We start from the raw sequence: 8148 nt of genomic DNA, 5'->3' as shown, positions 1-8148 counted from the left end.
TGTGGGGGTTGCCCGCACCACGGACATGTGTTCCTGTATTGTGTAGGGAACATTTTGTGTAGTATGTATAGATTGTGGAAAGTCCCTGCTTGCAGTCTCCTCCAGCAGACCGCCTCGTGCTGTGTTAATGATGTGTGGGGTGGTGGGTTTTTGAATCTCCTCCCTCTGTGATAGTATTTCTGTATACGTTGGTTCCGCCGTTATGGGGTCCTCCAGAGCTTCTGACTGCCCTGCTCGGTTCGTGATCTCGCGAACTAGGCTGTCTATCTTCGAGTTACCCTCTATCCCGGTGTGTGCCGGTATCCAGAAAATCCTGTGTCTCAAGGTCTTATTTGGAAGCCTTGTTTCGAGGAGGATTCTCAGCGCTTCCTTGCTTATTTTGCCCCGTGTGTAGTTCCTGCATGCTGCTTTGGAGTCTGTTAGGATTATGAGAGACTTGTTCCTACGGTAACCTTCGGCGGCCGCTAGAGCTACGGCAGCCTCCTCCCCCGCCGTTACCGTACAGTTTCTTAACGTCGCACTACTGATTGGTTCCCCCATGTGGTCTACCACTGCTGCCGCGACTCTGAACTTTCTGGTCCTGCGGTCCCATGGGTATAGGGCCGCGTCTATGTATACCGTATTTTCCATTGTGGCTAGGTTCCGCTGCACATAGTCTGCCCTGGCCTGCCTTCTAGCGGCGTGGAGGTTGGGGTCCATGTTTCTCGGCAGGGGGCTGACATCCAGTGTTTGACGGACCTCGTCTGGAATGGTGGCTGTTCTATCTACGATCCCTTCTACGTCGTGTCCTAATCTCTCTAGGAGCTTGCGGCCGGTGACTGTCTGTTGGAGCCTGACTATTTGCGCACTTAGCTGGGCGTCCGTTAGTTCTTCGAATGTGTTGTTTAGGCCCATTTGTAGCAGCTTTTCATTTGATGTGTTTTTTGGTAGGTGGAGTGCAGTCTTGTACGCTATTCTTAGCAGCGCCTCCGTCTGTTCTTTGTCTTTCTTGGTCATGCGGTGGTATGGCAACGAGTACGTGACTCTGCTGACTATCAGGCTTTTGACGAGCTTGATCGTGTCGCTTTCCTTCATCCCGCTTCTGTTCTGCGATACCCTCTTTATCATGCGGCTTACTTGTTCTGTTGACGTCTTGAGTAGACTGATTGTGTGGGTACATCTGCTTCCTTGCATCAACATGCCTAGGATGCGTATCATGTCCCTTTCCGGTATATTTTGGCCTTCTAACCTTACTGTCAGGTCCACCTTGGTGGGGTTGGACCCTACCCTAAGAAGTTCCGACTTCTCAGTGGCACAGGTTAGGCCCCTTTCTCTCACGTACTCTTCTACACATGTTGCTGCTTCCTGCAGTCTCTCTTGCTTTTGTCCTAGCGAGCCTCGATTCGTCCAGACCGTAATGTCGTCGGCGTACATTGCGTGCTGGATGCCATCGATCTTGCTGAGTTTTCTGGCCAGTCCGATCATCGCAATGTTGAAGAGCACTGGTGAGATTACGGATCCTTGCGGCGTGCCCTTTCGTGGGGTGGTGAAGGTGTCGCTTCGCAGGTCTCCCAACCCCACTGTCGCTGTGCGTTCTGATAGGAAGGATCTTACATAGTCGTGGGTCCTCCTTCCGCAATTGGCGTTGTTTAGGCCTTCCATGATGGCTTCGTGACTAACTCTGCGCGCTTCCTATCTCTTAACATTACACCTACTATTTTTCGTTCCATGGCCATCTGCGTTGTCTGCAGCTTAAGTAGAACCCTTTTCGTCAACCTCCCCGTTTCAGCCTCTTAGGTTCAAGTATGATGCAACTGTTGTATACTTTTCTCTTGAGAGATACCGGTAATCTGCTAGTCATAATCGGCGAGTACAATTGTCAAATGCGCTACGTCCCAATTTTGTTCTGCTATTAAGTTTTCTTTCATAATCTGGACCTGCGGTCACTGCCTGCCGTAAGTAGACATATTCGCCTATCACTTTCAGTGCTTCGCTACCTACTGTTAGCTGCTGTTAATTCCCGAGGTTGTTGATGTGGAAAACCAGTTTCCTCCCCCTTCGCCGCGACCGACCACCACCACCCCAACGAGCTTCATGGCGGCGCCAGCTGGGAGAGGAGGTAAATACCTCCCCTTGGGGGAATGAGACCAGCGATGGGTGCGCCACTGAGACGTCTACGCGGGTTCCCGCGGGTTCCCGCGAGATGACGAGAGAGAGATTCTGGATCCAGCCGGCAACGAGAGCGGTCGTGTCCCGCCGCCTCTCCCGGCAAATGCCGGGGAATAGCAGGCAACGGAGTACGCTGCGCACACGGGAGGACCCGTTGTGCACGACCGCCCATCTTCTGGTTCCCAACGGCGAAGCGACCGGTAAATACCGCACGCTATCGCCGCCTCCCGCGGCAAACGCCGTGGTATGGCTTCGTCCGAAGAATGCGGCGCGCACGGGAGATCCCGGCCGCCATATTCACGGCGCGTTCAAATGTCCGCCGCCGAAATCGCACTCCCATTACCCAGCCGGTGAGTCAAAAGTCCTTCTTACGTAGCCTTGCCCTTCCAAGGAAAACCTTGTTGATGTATAGCTAGCCGGCATGCTCTGTATTATTTGCAAGTGCAATAAATAGCATTCGAGTATTAATTGTGTGTCGTCCCCGTCCTTTGTCCCCTTTGTCCCCTCCGCAGGTCGCTAGCGAGAACGTTGCACCTGCGGAGTAGGAGCGGGGCGGAAGACCGTCTAACCCCACATTGAGCATTACCATAGTTTTCTCCATATTAATTTTTAGGCTTACCAGGGATGATAGGTGCCGCCTTCCGAAGGTTCGGAAAGCTCTTCTGAAGGTTCAGAACAATGATCCGGCACGACGCAGAAACATGACAAGCCAGGCAGGTTTTGATGATGAATGAAGAGGGAAAATATATTCACAGATTATATACGAGAGTCAACTGCGTTTACACTGGTAAAGTCACACAGTTGTCACCGCCCTAGCAAAAGGGCGCACCTCACACACAAAATATATCTGCGAATACTGCTTAGCTCACACAGAAAAGAGCTTACGTACCGAGCACGGAGTAACCAGTGGAGCTCGACTGTACAGATCTCGTGCGTGGCCGGCGCCAGCGGAAGAGAGAGAAAAGAAAACAAAAAGCTGCAATCCTGGCTCTGAAGAACGGGGCCCGACCGCCATGTCGACGCCGGGCGGGCTAGGCATTTAAGCGCAATTTACAACAGCAAAATGTAAAAGAGACAGCAGCTGATCGTGGCCTTACACAAACTTTCTACTTTTCCTGTCTAGGTCATCAAACATTATTTGCAGTTCATCCGCCGAGTTGCTTAGCAAGGCAATGTCATCAGAAAATCGCAGATTACTGAGGTATTCTCCATCTACCCCTATCCCGAACTGCTCCCATTCTAGGTCTCTGAATACTTCCTCTAAGCATAAGCAAGCTGAGAATAGTACTGGGAACATCGCGTCTTCTAACACCTTTTCTTATGAGAATTTTATTACTGTCCTAATGCAAAACAATGGTTGTTGTGCAGCCACTATATTAGAATCTTTCAGTACTTTCACATACGGCTAATCTACACACTGATTTTTCAAATGCCTATATGGCTGCGGAGGTTTCGACTGAGTCAAATGCTTCTTTGTAATCAATGAATGCTATGTATAGGGGTTGGTTATGTTCCGAGCCTTTTTCTATCAGCTGGTTGATAGTATGGATATGATTGATAGTAGAGCAATTTTTTTCCGAAAACATGCTTGATTATTTGGTTGATTGAAGGCTAAGGTTGCCCTAATTCCATTAGTTATTACCTTAGTAAATACGTCAGATAATCCTAGGTTTACCTTGGCGGTAAAAAATAAATTAACCAATGTCCTTTTAAACGTACTGAAAATGTCAGCGACAGCTTGTAGTTTCAATGTAGCCAAATTACTTATAAAATACTGTAATGTACACTGCCCGCAAGCTACATGCCAATATTACTAGTAGAAATTATGATGCTAATCATAATGTAGTGTTTTTATGTGCAACTGTTGCAGAAATGCCCGAAAGGGCTGTGTTACATCTCCGTGGTCTTCTATGTAAACCAAGAGTGAACAGAAATGCAGGATGGATATTGAAGTATACACATGGGAGGGCCAACAAGGGTTTTCACTTGTTACTCAACCAAGCCCCACCGCCTCCTCATAAGCCCGCCAGACACCGATGGAGCCCCGTCGACAAGGCCTCGCACGCGTCGTTCCTTGCATATGCGCTTCTTCCTGCCGTGCTCCTGGGAATAGGTCGGCCGACTCCCCTCATCGTCTTTTGCTTTGTACGGTCACACTCGTTTCTACTTCCATCACAACATCGCCTCACTCTCCCTTCTATTTAGGTGACGGGCCGTCACTGCTACCTCGCAATATACCTTGCTTGTATTGTCTCCTTAGACCGCAAAGTGGCTCTCGCGTCAGTGCTCTGGTTATGCGGATATCCTCGGTAATGCACTTGCGTGCTCGCTCATAGGCTGGCAAACAACAGATCAGGCCCGCAGGATTCCAACGAAAGACCCGCAAGAGGGTCTTCCAGTCTATTTCGTCTTCTTCCCCTGACCCCAATGGGACTCTGTCATTGATCCTTAGGATTCCGTTCGCTCCCTTTTTGGCTCTTTTTTACACATTCTTCACAATACTGTTCAAGTGTACCGTATCCGCTCAGTGCAAAAGAGCCATCAAGCATTTCGTTCTTAAACTTTTGTTTTTCTCTGTAATCTTTAATGCATCGCGACCGCGGAAGCCGTGTTTAGATCAAGGCTGTGAGCGGTCTCTTTGTCCGAGGGAAAAGAGGCACATGTTGACGCAATGCAAAACAAAATGGTGTATTTCTTTCTGCGGTAAATATCAGCGAGTATCAAGAGCGTTGAACTAGAGACATGTGCATTAACACCTTCTGCGGTCGTGGCAGGTGCTTCCCGGAAACTTCGGGCGAAATGTAAAAAAGCCCGTGTGCTGTGCATGTCAGCGCACGGATTTTATCGCGAAAACCCCTCAACGGCGTCTCTTTCTCTCTTTTTTTTTTTTTTTTTTTTACGCCCAACCACTCCCTCGCGACGCGGTAAACCTATCCAGAGAGAGTGAGACAATTACTCAATATTTAAATTTTTATGAGCAGTCATCTTATCAGCTTGGCGCTGATGAAAGCTCGGGTGGTCTGCTAATACATCAAAGTTGACTCAAGAAAGACGTTATGATGTAGATACTGAAGAACTGAAGTGCACAGTGGTAAAGTGATGGATGGGAAGAGAGCTAGGACATACATCAGGCCCCATGCATGAAAAAAGAAAAATAACCGAGTGCTGTTGACCTATAAAAAATGGCTTATTCATTACATGTGTCCGCCTCTAACACGCACATATCTGCCATATTACCAAGTAAAATAAACCATTTATGAGAGCTATACACTATATCACCTCGCTACGCAGCATAAAACAGTATTTTCTTTTTTTTTTTTTTTTTTGCAAAAACCATGCTGGAGTTTACGCAAACAGAGAGAGGTTATTGCCGTAATTAACATAGCCTTAAGTAGGTGCAGCCGAAATTTTTATGTACGTCTCATCTACCACGGTTTTGCTCGCGCCGCAGATTCTCGTTCTCAACGAACCCGCCTGCACAAAGCAGATTGCCACTCGCTCACAAAAGATACCGGCACCGCAATGGTACGACCTCAGGCGAAGAACTGAAAATTTTACGATGCTTTCCTTCCGTGCAAGATGCTGTTTTATATGCTCGTTAACATGCATGCATTGAGGCCGACACAACTACCTCTCGGGGAGAGGAAAGAGACAAGCTTAACTTGAAAATATGCTTTGAATAGCGGGGCAGAGCCAGGTTATGCAAAATGCACCTTCAGGAAGCCTCGTAGATGCCTCGATGTTTCATATGCTTAGAAAATTCACGAGGAATATCGTCATGGTACGAGCGTTTCGGTATTACGATGCATTTTCTGCGACCTGGCTAGCTTCACCAGCGATTTCAGCACTGTATTGAAAAAAAAATAGCACTTTCACAAACTACGCCACTTGTGACCTCAGTGTACTTTAAAGCGAGTACAGAAACCTTCGACCGTTTAAGGTTGTTCATACGTAATCGTGGTTAGTGAAACCACCAAAGATAAACCCTCCGAGTCCAGGTGGAGCATTTAGCCGGCCTAAATGATTTCAGGTGAATCTCTAGCTTGTTCCAGTTTAAGCCTACAGGCACGCCGTAAAACAAACTAGTAATTAAGCAGTAATTTTCTGATTATTTTGGTTCAGCTAACCATTATCATTATAGGGTGTATATAAGGCGAAAGCATTTAATGGCTCATGCTCGCGGCCACGCTCTTATCCACCCGTCCGTAACGCTTTAGTTTGATGACGTGATCAGTGGTGTAGTATGTCGCAACTTGAAATTAATGATTAGGTCATCAGTAGCATAGTATATCGTACCTGTCAGCATGTCAATTAATATTCGCGTGCATACATCGAAGCGCCCACCAACTTGGGCTGCGTCCTTCACCGGTGGGTTTTCTCAAAAATACCACTTCCCATTGCAAACTGCGCTAATAGGCAATCAGATAGCGGGCCGGTAGCTTTGTACATGTATCTTTAAATAAATGATTACGTCATCAGTGGCGGAGTGTGTCGTGCCTTCAAACTAATGGTGATGTCATCAGTGGTGAGTATGTCGTACCTTGAAATTATACGATGACGTCATCAGTAGCGTAGTATATCGCGCCTTGAAATGTGTGACTATGACGTCATCGACCCTGACGTCATGGTCGGGTGTGACATCATCTATGTCTAATAACAGGAATTCGTGACGTTACAATGACGTCTCATCCGGTTATGATGTCACGACTAGTGATGACGCCACTAGGCGATTCGATCTTATACGAAGCTGACCCAGCCAGACGTTCGATCCAAGCGTCCATTCGGCGCCTTTCATCTGGCGCTTCCTCAAACGCCGTAACAGAGAGAGAGAGAGAGAGAGAGAGAGAGAGAGAACATTTATTTTTTCAATAGAGTGACTATCCCGCCGTTCGGGGGTTAGACCCGGAAGGTAGGACAGTCGTAAGACAAACCGGCCAAGAAGACGCACACAGGAAAAATCGACACAGAAAGAAAGAGGCTCCTCTTTCTTTCTGTGTCGATTTTTCCTGTGTGCGTCTTCTTGGCCGGTTAGTCTTACTTCATGCAATGCACCAACTAGCCCAACAACGTGTTTTACTGTAGGACAGTCGCCTTAGTTGCAGGCCGGTGGTTCTTGGACCCCGGCGGCATCTTTGGCCAGTCGAGCAATTTCTTTTTGGGCTCTTGGGTCTGAGCTTCGCATAAAGGTCTTCCAGGTGTCTTTAGTTATATTTTTAGCCCTGCCTGGTGACTTCACACATTCCCATAAGATGTGATCTAGTGATCCCCTTTCTCTACATGATGAACATAAGTCTGCTCGTCTTTCCGGCCATATATATGGTTGACTAGAACTGGGTAAGAATATGTATTTGTCTGTAGCTTTCTCCGCGCTACTGCTGCTTTTTTGCCTAACGTGGGGTCTGATGGTGACAGCTCCCTACTGCTCAGCCTATAGTGTGTTGTTATTTCGCTATAGTAAATCAGGTCCTCTTGTTTACCTTTCTCCGGTGGCACTCCTCTAGCCCGGTGTGTGAGATCTCGGAGCAGTACAGTTGGCATCAGTGGCGGTTTCAATTGGTTTATGCTGGACAGCAAAAGGCCCAGTATCTGTCAATTCTCCACGGACACCTAACCGAGCCTTAAGGAAAAGGTACGACATACTGCACAACTGATGACGTCATCATTATTTTCAATGTGGGAGCGAAAAAAAAAAGAGAAAAAGAGGTGCCGTAGTGGAAGGCTTCGGACCCCCGCGCAACAAATGCATTCGCCTCATCGCATCGAGTGATCAAAAGTGCCCCCTGTAATTTTTTCATCATCCCCTGACGAGCCACATGCATCTTATTAGGAGTAATCTTTGGCTTCGAGTTCTGAAGTCAATTGACAGAAAATTTGTTGAATTATAATCAAGAGTTTTGACTTTGGGTAAGTGAAGGTGATAATGCAGGCAACAACGAGTATTCATGATCGGGTTAGTAAAGACCAAGTCACCGATATTTGCGCTTTTTCTTGGGCTCCTAT

Source organism: Amblyomma maculatum, chromosome 11, assembly GCF_055883805.1.
Source record: "Amblyomma maculatum isolate TAMU_Amacu chromosome 11, ASM5588380v1, whole genome shotgun sequence".
Classification (NCBI taxonomy): domain Eukaryota; kingdom Metazoa; phylum Arthropoda; class Arachnida; order Ixodida; family Ixodidae; genus Amblyomma; species Amblyomma maculatum.
Note: the sequence above shows the minus strand (reverse complement) of the source record.